This window comes from Canis aureus, chromosome 5 (assembly GCF_053574225.1).
Source record: "Canis aureus isolate CA01 chromosome 5, VMU_Caureus_v.1.0, whole genome shotgun sequence".
Classification (NCBI taxonomy): Eukaryota; Metazoa; Chordata; class Mammalia; order Carnivora; family Canidae; genus Canis; species Canis aureus.
In genome coordinates this window covers 54,861,079-54,874,720 of record NC_135615.1, presented here as the reverse complement: position 1 = coordinate 54,874,720, position 13,642 = coordinate 54,861,079, and the positions used below count along the sequence as shown (strand labels likewise).

The following is a 13,642-nucleotide window of genomic DNA, read 5'->3' as shown; positions in this document are numbered from 1 at the left end:
TATTAGTTTGAGAGATAGTGAAAGAGAGCATGAGTGGGGAGAAGGAGAAGCAGGCTTCCTGCTGAGGAGGGAGCTTGACATGGGGTTCAATGCCAGGATCTTGGGATCATGACCTGAGCCAAAGGTAGCTGTTTGACTGACTGTGCTGCCTAAGTGCCCCTAAAATTGCACCATGATGATCTATCAGGTTGATGCATCATCATTTATTTGTCTTCCTACTGCTGGTTACACAGGCAACAAATGCTTATATATATTATTAGTGTTTTTAAGGATTTTATTTATTTATTTGACTGAGCGAGAGAGCACACACAAGCTGGGGGAGAGGCAGGCAGAGGGAGAGGGAGAAGCAGGCTCCCTGCTGAGCAAGGAGCCCAACTCAGGACCTAGGATCATGACCTGAGCCAGATTGGATGCTTAACCAACTGAGCCACCCAGGCGCCCTTATATATGTTATGATTAATATATTATTAATTATATAGAGAATTTTAAGTTTCTACCATAGATATAAAATTTTCTCTTTATTTTGAATTGATTCCTTATTCACAGGAGGAGGATAAGTAGACCAAGTATAAAGAACTTGGCCTCCTTTGTGTTATGCTAAGCATGGATAGCCTCTGCATGAAGGAATTGTTAGAGAGATGCATACATTGCATGGCTTGTTCTATTGTATCAATAATGAGCATGGATAACCCTACCATGCGGGGCAATGCTTGCTCAAGAAATAAGTCCTAAAGTCAACGAAGGACAGATAGAATGCTTTCTCTAAGACCTGTACTGAATGTTGTAAAGCTACATTCTCATTGCTAGGTGCGTGCTTTTGGCTTTTGCTGTTCACATGTGCATGTTCTTGTCATGGAAACCAAGAAGCAAATAGGTAAAGGTGGGGAGATTTGCAGTATTGGCATTTCTTAGGCAGAATCAATTCAGTGGAGTAGCCACAGTCCATGTAATGAAAGTTAGTAACTGTATAAAAAAACAGAGTGATTTACACAAATACGCACAGAATAACTAGTGGTTGCATGCATTCAGGAATATTATTATTATTGTTATTAATATTAAAGGTACAATAACTCTTATTAGTATTAATATTACTACAGCTGAAATATTTTTTTAGATTTTATTTATTTATGAGAGACACAGAGAGAGAGGCAGAGACACAGGCAGAGGGAGAAGCAGGCTCAATGCAGGGAGCCCAACGTGAGACTCGATCCTGGGACTCCAGGAGCTGGGATGTGCCCAGAGCTGGTCTAATCTCTTGGCCATGCTGTTCTATTGCCTTTTCATAAAGGATAATCTAATACTAACATATGTGTTTGATTTTCAACAAAGTAGCTCGTGTTCCAGGGAACAAATCCTAGATAACGATTAAATTAAGCTCAGTATTTTAGCTGAGGTTCTGTACGAAGAAAAAGAGTCATTGAACTGCCTTGTAGACAATGTGTGCAGGACTCTGAGGCTGGCAACTTGGAGGAGAGATGGTCACAGAAGAAAATTAATATGTTTTTGACTTACTTTGGGTCCCAAAGGAGGCCATACAATTCTGGATGTGGGTGCATGTTCCTCAGAACAGATGAGTTAGATAATGAGAGACTTCTGATAAAGAGACTTAAAAAGCTAAAAATACCCATCCTGCATTTCATACACCTTGTGTAGGAGGGAGATTTCTAAGAGAGCGAAGTCTCTCTTCACCACTTCATTCTAGACGGCTGCCCCGAATGGAAATGAGCAGGTAATGGGGGCTTGTTAGAGCAGGAATAACTGCTGGGGGATGTGAGAGAGGGTAGGAAAATAGGGGAACATGCCTATTAAAATACTCAGTGGTTCTATAGTTCTAGAAGGATCATTTTCTGGAGTTATTTGAGTCAGGAAAAGAAGACGACAATGCCATATTTTTGAGAGATTCCAAAGAGCAAGAAATTATTATTATTTTTTTAAGATTTATCTATTTTGGGACACCTAGGGGGGCTCAATGGTCGAGCATCTGCCTTTGGCTCAGGTCGTGATCCCGGGGTCCTGGGATCAAGTCCCACATTGGGCTCCCTGCAGGGAAACTGCTTCTCCCTCTGAGTCTCTCATGAATAAATAAATAAAATCTTTAAGTCCTAACCTCTTAAAAAAAAAGGATTTACTTATTTTATTTAAGAGAGAGAGAGAAAGAGAGAGAGAGAGATTGATCAAGCACAAAGAGGGCCAGAGGCAGAGGGAGACAGAGCCTCAAATGGATTCAACACTGAGCAGGGAACCCAACGCAGGCTCCATCCCCTGACCCCAAGATCGTGACCCAAGCTGAAACCAAGAGTAGGATGTTTCACCAACAGATCCACCCGGGTGCCCCAAGAGATTAATATTTTAAAAAAGTATCTGCTCTATAGCTACTGGGTCAAGGTGTCTATGCTGTGACATCTCATGCCGGTGTGGGGCATCATCCAAAAGCTCCCAGATCTATCTTACTAGAACATCTTCAACATTTGCAGTTTCTGGGAGCCCCAAGGAAGGTTTGTTTCTGACCAATGAGTGATGATATGGAAGTCGTTAGCAATGGTAGCCTCACACCGTCTAAGGCTTCTGGGAAAGTAGACCTTTACTTGGAAGCTCTCCTTTGTGTAGTTGGGGTCTGAACCGGGCTGCTTGGCTGCAGGCTCACACACCTGGCTTCTTCTTGTGGCCACAGGGTGAGTCCTGTTGCCTGTGTCGGCATTCATGGACTTGAGGGCAGCTGGATCAGGGAGCTGTCAGAAGCGACTTTTGTCATCGAATGTTCCCTTCCCTTCCCCTGTGCATCTTTTTGGGTATTTCCCAGGATTTTTGTGAAACATGTGAGCTGTTCACTAGGGATTCAACTGATTTTCTTTTTCTTTATTTTTTTCAAAGAATGGGGTTTCAAGCATCACAAGTCCCATACACACGTTTCCTTGAGGGCCTTACCGCTCTCTCTGGACCTTCGGGGCTTTAACAAAAACGATTCTGGATATTCTTTTCCTGGTTTACTTGGAGACCACAGCTTTTCAATAAAAGGCAATGGTCCTTGGATCAAGAACATTGATCGGGGGTTGGGTCTTGTAAGTGGGCTAATCCAGCACCTCCTGACTCGTGTTCTGCAAGAAGGTGGTCTTGTGAGATCCCTCACCAGAGAGAAGCTCTGCGGGCAGATACATGTTGCAGGCGTGGAGCTCAGCGCCCACCCCTGGCCTACGGGGACAAACCACGTTTCCTTATTTTCTGTGAGTCCACCTGACTTTCGCTGCCATCCTCTGGATTGAGGACGCACAATTGGACATATTTGGAGTGGCTTCCTCTTCCCCCCCCCCACAAGGGGTCGTGCCAGGGTTCTGTGGTTGTACAGGACGTATAGGCCCTGCCGTGGTGTCTGTCTGCACTTCTCACCGGGGAGGTGCTTGCCACCTGCAGGGCCCTTTCGCCTGAGCTCCCCTCCTGCCTCTTTGGGGAGTTGCAAACTCCAGTGAAATATCTGACTTTGGGAAGTGGGAGGGAATAGGGAGCATGTGTCCTTGCCTTTGGGACGCCCCCTCCTCACCGCCCCAAACCTCTCTTTCCTCTAACCCTGTTTGATTTGGAAACAAAAATCAAGAAGCTCTGAGGAGGCAAGAAAGAGTAGAACCTTCCTCTTCTAATGGGGGGAGGGAAAAAACAGCAGGATGAGAGAGGAAATGTGAGCTTGTGTACCACAAAGTAATTTTATCATGTGAGATTGGGCAACACTGCATATCCTGTTCCTTTCTTGGGTTTCCGCGGTGCATATTAACATATCAAAGGCTCTGAGAAGTCCTGTAATATGAAAATGTGTTTATATTTATTTGAACTAGAGGTTTTGAAATTTATTTGGTCGCTGAATCGATTAACATCCCACAGAGCTACTGTTCCTGCTGTTAGGGAATCTTTAGTAGCCCTGTGTGGACCCATTACTGTCCGTGATTAGGAGCCTAGAGGAGCAGGTTCTGGTGTTTTCTCATGTGTGGACAACAGTCATGTGTGTCTAATGGAGCTCATCTATTGTGAAACCACCACTGTACCCACCCCCTCGTGCTTTTCCAGCATTCTAGACCTACGCCTTCCAACTTTACTATTGCTATTACTATTACTTGCCTTCCCATGGACTTCTAGGTCACTGTAGTTATTCCATTAGGCATCAAAAACACAGGCAAGTGACCTGGCATCATCCGAGCAACGAGCCCAGAGCACTAGGAACTTGGAGCATTCATGGAATACACATCCATGCACACATGTGGAAATCTTACCCATGCAGAGAGATTAGCCAACTGTGGGATGATAACCAAGGTTAGCAGATGAGCTTAAGATCCTCAGTGTTGCTGGGACACAAGGCCCATGGAGGCTTTTTCTTAGGTCCTGGCTCCTGTTGTCGGCTGCATTCCATTGCTCTGGGACGATTTCTCACATATGACTCTCACCCCCATCAGAGCTCCCACTGCCATTCTGCTTGTAGCTGGGGGAGAGAAACCAAGCTGGGTGAACAAAACCATGGAGATGTGACTGACTGAGGGCCCCTTCTGCCTTGCCAGGGTGCTAGTCTGCATGCCTTTTGAACCAGGAGAATTTCTGGGGATAGACTTTAATCAAGGAAGCCCCCCACCTTTTTTAAAGATTTTATTTATTAATTCATGAGACACACACACACACATTCACACACACACACACACACACACACACACACACAGGCAGAGCAGAGGGAGAAGCAGGCTCCATGCAGGGAGCCCGATGTGGGACTCGATCCCGGGACTCCAGGATCATGCCCTGGGCCAAAGGAAGGCGCTAAACCACTGAGCCACCCAGGGATCCCCCTCCTCCACTCTTTAAAAAAAAAAAATCACGTTCCTTGCTGATTTCCCCCAGCATGGGTCTGGCATTGAGAAGGGAGTGGTGGGGCACCTGGGTGGCTCAGTCAGTTAAGTGTCTGACTCCTGGTTTTGGCTCACATTGTGATCTTAGGATCCTGGGATCCAGCTCCAAGTTGAATCCCGCATTGGGCTCTGTGCTCAGTATGGAGTCTGCTTGAGATTCTCTCCCTCTCTCTCTGCTCCTCCTCCCCGACCCCACCTCACTCTCTCTCTCAAATACATCTTACAAAAAAAAAAAGGGAGTGGTAAAAGACAGTTGCTGCACAGCCCTCAGAAAACCCATGTCTTGCCCCTTCAATGCTGGGAGGCTGGGGGGCAGAGTTACTCCTACTCCCCTTCTTCTTTCGTAGGCTTTTGGCCTGAAGCCTGAGATCTGAATTAATATTGTTGATCTTTTTTCCTCCTAAAATGGAAGGACACCCCCTACTCCCTGAAGGAAGCCAAATGCAACTGTAAATCTCAGAAGTGTCAGAGATGGGAATCCCTGGGGAGTGGGCTCAGCTGTCAGCCTGGGGTTCCCGGGAGACACAAGACAGTAGGAAGCCCTGCTAGGGCAAGGAAAGGTTTCCCTGTATTAGCCTATTGAGGGGATTTCAGTTGGGCCAACTCACCGCTTCTGACTCCATTTAGCTGACCCCAGAAATCTTGGCTTCACTGTAGAACTGTATCAATTATGGTAATTTACATGAATTATTTACCAATTATCCTTAATTACCAGGTTGCATGATAATGATTATGCATATCATCAAACGTGTGCCAAATCAACTTGGTTGTAAGATTTGATTGTAATACTTGTCATTGTGCACATCTGCTTAGTCTTTACGAGTTGCTCACACAGTGTGAATGTTTTCTCACACCTGGAGAACAATGGGGGTAGCATCAGAGGGCCCTTGCTGTTTCCACTGATGGGCTGAAGGAAGGAAGAAAGAAGCAGTAATTGTTAGTAGCTGCTCCCAAACCCAATAAACCTAGATGATGAGTTTTGAAGATAAAGTAAGATGACTTGGGCTTCAGGAATACAAGTTTCTATCCTAGAGGGCAGGAACTTGTCTTATTTGTGTTTCTACCTTAGCCTGTAACATAGTGGAAATTCAATAAACATGGGTTGAATTGAATAGCACTGAATTTGAAATGACACTAAGCTCTACTCTGTGGCCCCAAATGCTAGTGGTCATTAACACAAAGTAATGTACTAGGACTGGTTCCGTCACTATTGTGAAGGTTTGTAAGGTCACATACATGGGCTTTTATGGAGGCATTATAAAATCTTACCTACAGAGTGAAATGTAGTTGTGGTGTGCCTTGAGTTCATGAAGTCTGTGGCCCGTATCACTCTGCAGAGTTCACATTTCCTGAGAAGGGGAGTTGAGCTCCTCAACTGCTTAAATACAACACACAAACTGTGTGTAGATATTAATCAAGTAGCCCATGTTTGGTTGTTAGAAAAATTATTATTTTGAGAATAGCACTTTTGCATGGTATACATTCAAATAGTGCAATTCAAACTATACAGTAGTGAGTCTGCAATAGTAAAAGTGAATCTTCCCACCACCCCGGGTGCCAGTTCTACTCTCCAAAGGCAAACATTGTCAATAATTTCCTTTGATTCCTTCCAGAAGTTTGCTATGTGTATATTTGTATATATGTAGATGGTTTTGTTTGAGAAATTAGGTAATTAGCATTTGGGTAATGTTTAAGACTCCCACAAAAGCATAAAGAGTAATGCTATAAACATGTAGCATTCTATTACATGGAAACGTGTTTCTATCTCCAATTTTATAAATAAAGCCAATAAATATAAATCCTGATTGTATTTAAGGATGTATTTATACATCCTTACCCTTACCACCCCTGTCACTTGAGCATTTTAGTGCCCCTTCCTGAATTTGGTTTCCGTGTCCACTTCTTATACTTCTGTGACACATTTATCCTAAGCAATATATAGTAATGATTTTAAATAATTTGTTTATGAAATCATAGTGAAGGTGTTCTTTTCTTTTTTAAGATCTTATTTATTTAAGAAAGAGAGAGAGAGTGCATAGGCAGGGGGAGAGGGAGAAGCAGAAACAGACTCCCCACTGAGCAGGGAGCCCGATGCAGGGCTCAATCCCAGGACCCTGAGGTCATGACCTGAGCCGAAGCAGATGCTTAACTGACTGAGCCACCCAGGTGACCCCACAGGGTAGGTATTCTTGTGTGATGTGATTTTTCACTCAGTATGATGAGACTCATTCATGTAGATCTGTATGGCTATAGTTGATTCATTTTCATAGCTATACGATATTCCATTACACAAACATGCACAACGTATACATTAATTCTCTTTTTGATGGATAGCTTAGATTGCTTTTAGTGTTTGTGGCCACAGACACTACTATAATGAACAATCTTGTGTGTGCCTCTTTGTGGAAGTGTGCGAATTTCTGTGAAACATATACCCAGGAATATCTCTACGTATTGCCAAATTGTTCTCCAAAGTGATTGCAAATGTATTCTTTTAAACCCTATTTTTAAATAATAACAGGGCTTGTCCTAGGGTAATATATGTGTATAATAGGAAATGTGTAGATTTTGGAATGCTATTGGTTTACTTAACAACCATTTCTTTCAAAAGATGTGATCCTGGCAAGAGGTAGATCTAGGATTTGAATGTAGGACTTCTACTTTGAACCCTGTGCACTTTTTGTTGCCTTATAGTTTGTTTCTTCTTTATTGGAAGGCATCTGACCTTGCATATTTGCATCTTTCAGTGGCAAAAATTTGAGCTTAAGTGAAAATACAGGTTCATGTGTAGTTTGGGTCATCCTTTGTTTATGTGATCATAGAGGAGTACTTCATTGCTTGGCTTTCTTTGAGCTTGGCTGCACTGGAGCATTTCTTCTCCTTTTTCCTCCTTATCCTCCCTTTTTTTTTTCTAAGACTTAATTCCCTTTTCTTTTTTTTGAGGCTCAAATGATACATATTGCCCATTAAAATGTTCTTACTCCACTCACTGTTCTTGCCAAACTAACCACCACAAATTTTTGGTTGGATATCATTCTAGTTTCTCGTGGGGACATTTTTTTTTTTTAATTTTAATTTTATTTTTTTATTTTTATTTTTCGTGGGGACATTCTTTAAGACTATGGAGTATAGTTGACCCTTGAATAACATGGGTGACAGGGGTGCTTATCCTTGCCTGGTCAAAAATCCACATATAACTTTTGACTTCCCTGAAACTTAATAATAACCTACCATTGACCGGAAACTACCCGTAATGTAAACAGCTGATGAACATCTATTTTATATGTTTATGTGTAGTGTATACTATATTCTTACAATGAAGTAAGCTACTGAAAGGAAAGTGTCATTAAGAAAATCATAAGAGAAAATACAGTACTTTATTTATAAAAAACCTGCATGTAAGTGGACCCATGTGTTTCAAACCCGTGTTGTCCAAGGGTCAACTTATCCAGCTTTTGCCCACTAGTTTGAGCATCCAGCAATGATTACTGTGTAAAACTTTTATACTGTGGTGTTGCCAATTAGTGATGTATAATCTTATTCAAACCTCATGAAATATATTATGTTATTGTCAGTGTAGACAAAGCAGCAAAGGAATTAGTGAGCATGAAAGGCTAATTGTTATCATCTAACTCTTGAGTTCTCACTATACAGTTGCTCCCAGCCCCCAGGGGGGGAAAAAACCCCAAATACTTCATTAGAATTACTTTCTTTTTCTTTTTTTTTTTTTTTAGATTTTACTTGAGAGCGGGAGAGCGAGTGGATGCACCAGCAGGGGGAGGGGCAGAGGGAGAGGGAGAAGCAGACTCCTAGCTGAGCAGGGAGCCTGGATGAGGGGCTCTGCTTTGATCCCAGGGCCCTGGGGATCATGAGCTGAAGGCTGACAACTTTACCACCCAGGCACCCACAGTAGAATTAATTTAATTCACAATTGCAATGGGCTAACACTGCAATATTCAAATTCAAGTTTGTAGAAGGAATACTAAGTCTCTTTATCTATCTCGAAGAATGTGTGAAATAGTGTATGAAAATTTAAGTACAAATCTTATTCTGTACCTTTAAAAACATGCAGCACAATTCCAAATAAAACTCCCAACCATTTGTACTCCATCTGAAACATTTATTTGCTGAAGTGGCAAAAAACCCCTCAAAAAAAAAAAAAAAAAAAAAAAAAACACACAAACCCAAACAAACTCACCCCACAACTTTTCTTAAGAAGTGTTCTGCAACATAAAGGCCTGCAGGCCGCTTCAGGGCCCCAGATCCAAACTAAAGAGAGCGTTCCGTTGATGTTTTATTCTAATAGGACCTGCAGGGGTCAACTTGTCTTGAAAAGGAAGGTTAAAATTTCACTGCGCATCCAGAGGCGGGTCCCTGCTCCTAAACTTCATGTATAAAAACATGTATATCGGGGGGGGGGGTGGGAAGAATGCCTCCCATCCTTATCAAGTAGGGCATAACAAAATTGGAAATTGGTTCGTGATTTATGGCACCTCTGGCGACACACTGAAGTGTGTAGTAAAATTAGCTTTTGGTACATACAGTAGCTGCTTGCACAGCGTGACTAAAGAAAGAGCCTGTGAGCAGGAGAGGTCGCAGATGAATGAGGCCAGAAATGGAAAACTTCGACTGGTGCAGGGAGCACAAACGCGTGTTGTTAGCATTTGCATTCGATCTTTGTGGCCACTGGGAGCACAGACTCAGAAGGCCCCGAAGGTCCTCCTCTCTTCCTCCTCCAGCCACCTGGACCCGGGAAGGTCCATGCCACACAAGGCTCTCTTTGTCTGGGGTCAAGTCCGAGCCGCTACCAGTCGGCAAGCAAAGAAAGTCAAGTCGAGGTCCAGGCTGCAGTTGCACAAGACCATATTGTTGCAGACTTGGGCCTGGGAGGTGTTTTTTGGCAAGTGGGACGTTTTGAACACCCACAGGAGCTCGGGGTTGTGGACGTAGCCATGGATAGGAAAAATATTTGATAGCAGAGCCCTTTCTGGAAATTCCCACATGGCGAACAAGGATGTGCAGTGTCATTTTGGTTTCATATTAAAATTCCTTGAAGCGGGCCCTCGGACTGTATCGGGTTCTCCGATCTTTCCCTTAATGAAATCGCCAATGCGATGCTTTAGCACGAGGATTGCATTGCAGTAATATAAACCAAAACGGGGCTAATTTACATTTGTGCCCACACCATTAATGTAAATTGGTTATTAGCTGTTTATGCTAAGGAGCAGCAATAGAAAACATAAAGGTAGTTTTATTAACTGCGTTTTGCCCTCTGAAATCTGCTGTGCTCGGAGTTTACAATCAGTGGATTTTTTCCCCCCACCATGCAGTATGGCATTTACGCTGCCTAATTAACATATTTATTAACAGATTACTGCCCCCTTTCTGCAATTTGCATTTTATAACACATTGCCACGATGAAGTTAATAAGACAGTCCCAGGCCCCGCGTTTGTGATTCCCCTGGAATGTTGCGCACGCCTTTTTGTCTTCTCTTGTCTTCATTTCTCTTTAGGCAGGGGTAATTAAAGAAAAATGGCATTTAAAACCAATGATGATGCAGGAATAATGGAGATGTAAATGAGTTTCGGTCCTCCCACGGTGTTTTTTGAAGTTATGGGCAGGTGTGGGCAGGGATGTCCTGGGGAAGGACCAAATCGAGTGTCCCGCCCTTGCCCTCCGCGCTGTCCCGGCTCACCACTCCAGGAACCGCTCTGCCTATAGGGAAGGCCCCCCTTCTCATTCCTCCTCTCATCCCATCGCTCTAGGATGTGGGAACCCTATGTGAGAAGTGCAGAGCCGAAGGAACATGGGAATGGCTTTTGAGAAATTAAAACAAAAAACAAAAAACCTTAGTATTTAAGCATGCATTTGTTATAAAAAGCTTTCAGGATTGAGTTTCTCAAACATAGCAAAAAAATAAATTAATTAATCAAAAAAAGATAACTCCTGTTTTTCCACAAGTGGCTTTACTTTAAATTTCACCCTTCAAGTTTCCTACATAGCAGGGCTTTCTCCAGGCCAGGCTGCGGCCAGCGCACCTGTGACACCTGTTTGCCTCTTCGAACTCCCATGGTGCCCTTTTGTCCCTGTCCTGTGCTTAGATCTTATTTCTTGCCTGTATCTTTAAAATTTCCTCATGGCCTGAAACACCATAAAAAAGGTCCTGGGGATAACTGGAGGCCTTTGGAGAGAGCTGACAGCGAATCAGGGAGGTGACAAGGACACCGGACCACGGATGGGCTAGTGGGGGTGTTGGCGGTGGGGCTAGCTACGCCTTCCCCGATCACTGGCTTCTCCTGAGGACCCTTGCCTCCTTCCCTGGCCGTGGTTTAATCCTGGACTGAGAAAGATCCTGGAGCCAAGGGGCTCCACTGTCATGACTTTACTCCCCCCCTTTGTGCCCCCATCCCCGAGATTCTTCATCAGTGCCTTAAACCCACATCAGGAGGAGAGGAGGGATCCCGGAGCGACTGCTCAAAGATGCATCTGAAACTGAGCCCACAGAGAAGGGAGGACTGTCGGCTCTTTGTTCTGAGAGGGGCTCCAGGTGAGAAGTCCCCACCTGAATGATGGTGTGAATCGGCCCCGTGACACCCTGGGACATAAAAACTGATGAGATGTGGCTTATTAGGTTCATTCGTTAAGTGGCTGTGGCATCTCCATTTTGGGGGAGGTTTGATCATTGTGCTCCTTGCTCTTTGGGGAGGGGGGCCCCTGAAACATGTGCTGTGCGGTGCCTCCTCTTCCCGCCAGGTGTGGTAAAGATGAGCTGTGTCGGCCTCCGGGAAAGGCCTTGGGATGGCCTGGTTCACTGGCATAGAGCTTAGATGCCCAGTCCAAGGATCATTCTGGGGAGCTCTACGGATTTGGCCAGGAGAGGTGCCTAGACTGGGGGCCAGGTGTCCAACTAGCTGGGCATGGCCCCAATATGCACAATAGCATTAATAAACAATATTAACTTTGCACTTTAACTTCTAGGTGGGAAGCTGGTTAATTTAGTTAAACTTTTGTTTTTTTGCAAAAAGCACTTTATTGAGGTATGCGTGACATGTACGAAGCTGTACATATTTAATGTACACAACTCGGTGAGTTTGGGGATACGTATGCACCTGTGAAAACATTACCACGGTGAAGGCCATAGCCTATCCATCTCCTCCCAACGTTTCTTTCCACCCTTGTGTTTATAATTATTATTATTTTGGTGGAGGTAAGGACTTTTTTTTTTTTTTTTTTACAATCTTGAGGTCTTTTATTTTCTTTACAGTTATCATGCCATGAATTCATAGGGAATGGGTTCCAGCAGTTCAGGCTCCTTTCCATTGGTTCTCACAAAGTGTGCTTCTCTGGGTGGGGCAGGCTGGCGCTTCAGTTGGACCCAAGTACCTTTCTCTTTGGCTTCCTTCTTTTTCTGATCATTTTCCTTCACACGCTTCAGGAAGCTATCTCGGCTCTTTGAGTGTTTAATATGCTTAAAGCGGACATTAATTCTCTTGGCAAGAATCTTGCTTGCCCTTAACTTGTTTGTTTACAACAATGCCAACAGCATGCTGAGTAACATTGTAGACCCTTCCAGTTTTGCCATGGTAACATTTGTGGGGCATTCCTTTTTGAACAGTGCCCATTCCCTTGATGTCCACAATATCACCTTTCTTATAGATTCGCATGTATGTGGCCAAAGGAACAACTCCATGTTTTCTAAAAGGCCTAGAGAACACATAGCGGGTACCTCTCCTCTTTCCCTTTGTGTTGGTCATTTTGGTGAATTACTGGAAGATGGCGGTTCGGGCCGAAAGGCAGTAAGGACATTTAACATAAGAACCCCCCTGTTAGCAAATATAAGTATACAATACGGAATTGTCAGTTAGGGGCGCTGTGCTGATTAGTTGGTCTCCAGAACTCATTTGTCTTGCATAACTGAAACGTTGTACCCTTTGGCCATCACCTCCCTATTTCCTCCTTCCCAGCCCCTGGCAACCACCATTCCACTCCACGCTTCTATGCGTTTGACTGTTTCAGATTCCACAAATATGTGAGGTCACACAGTATTTGTCTTTCTGCAACTGGGAAGCCAGTTACTTTTAATCCTGTGTATCAAGGAACAACAAGATGACCCTGAAGCAGGTTTCTGAGCTTGGAAATGGTTTATAGGTCCCCTAAAAGTCTGATTGGACTTTGATAGGTTTATGAATCTCCTGAAGTTGAATGAAAATGTTTCAGTGAATTTTGTATGCATTTTTAGGAGAGAAGTTTTGAGGCATCCACCAAACTCTCAAGGTGATTTGTGGCCCTTGAGTTCGGTAAGTAACCATTACAGATTTTGGATTTTTGGATTATGAGAAATGTGCTTTATATAGACAGGGGAAGATCTTTAGGATAAGCCTTATCAAACACATACTTGTAGCCACCAGAGATGTACTAAAGTATAGAAATCGGTCTCCTCATTTCTAAAACCCTCTCTGACTCTGGTTCCCTTGGATGTCAGGTACCCAGCTTAGGGACCCGCCAGAGCCAAGTGAATGCAGGGGGAAACAGCACCAATAGGAAGGCAGGCATTTCCTAAGCTTGACCTGCCCTGACCTCCAGCTACACTCAGCAACTGGGGTGAAATGAATGGCTGAGTGTTGTGTTGAAATTGGAGAGGCAGTACCCACGGGCATGTGATGGCATTGGATCCATTTCCCTGTTGGGGCAGGCGAATCCTTAGGCCATGGCCTGGAAAATGCAAGTAGTGACTACTGATTTCTCCATCCTGTAACATAATGGA

General features: G+C 43.8%; 1 protein-coding gene and 1 pseudogene across 6 annotated transcripts in view; one reads left to right on the top strand and one right to left on the bottom strand.

The window, feature by feature from the left end:
* The window catches only part of LOC144314205 (uncharacterized), a 375,014-nt gene that overhangs the window by 54,600 nt on the left and 306,772 nt on the right, over nucleotides 1-13,642 (top strand). For 2 of the 6 annotated variants that reach the window (XM_077898049.1, XM_077898047.1), the window contains exon 2: nucleotides 13,118-13,175. The exons of the other annotated variants lie outside the window; for them this stretch is intronic. The gene's annotated coding sequence lies outside the window, so the exon portion shown is untranslated. The remainder of the gene's footprint in view (nucleotides 1-13,117; nucleotides 13,176-13,642) is intronic. 6 annotated transcript variants of the gene reach the window in all.
* Nucleotides 12,117-12,653, bottom strand: LOC144313449 (large ribosomal subunit protein eL21 pseudogene; annotated as a pseudogene).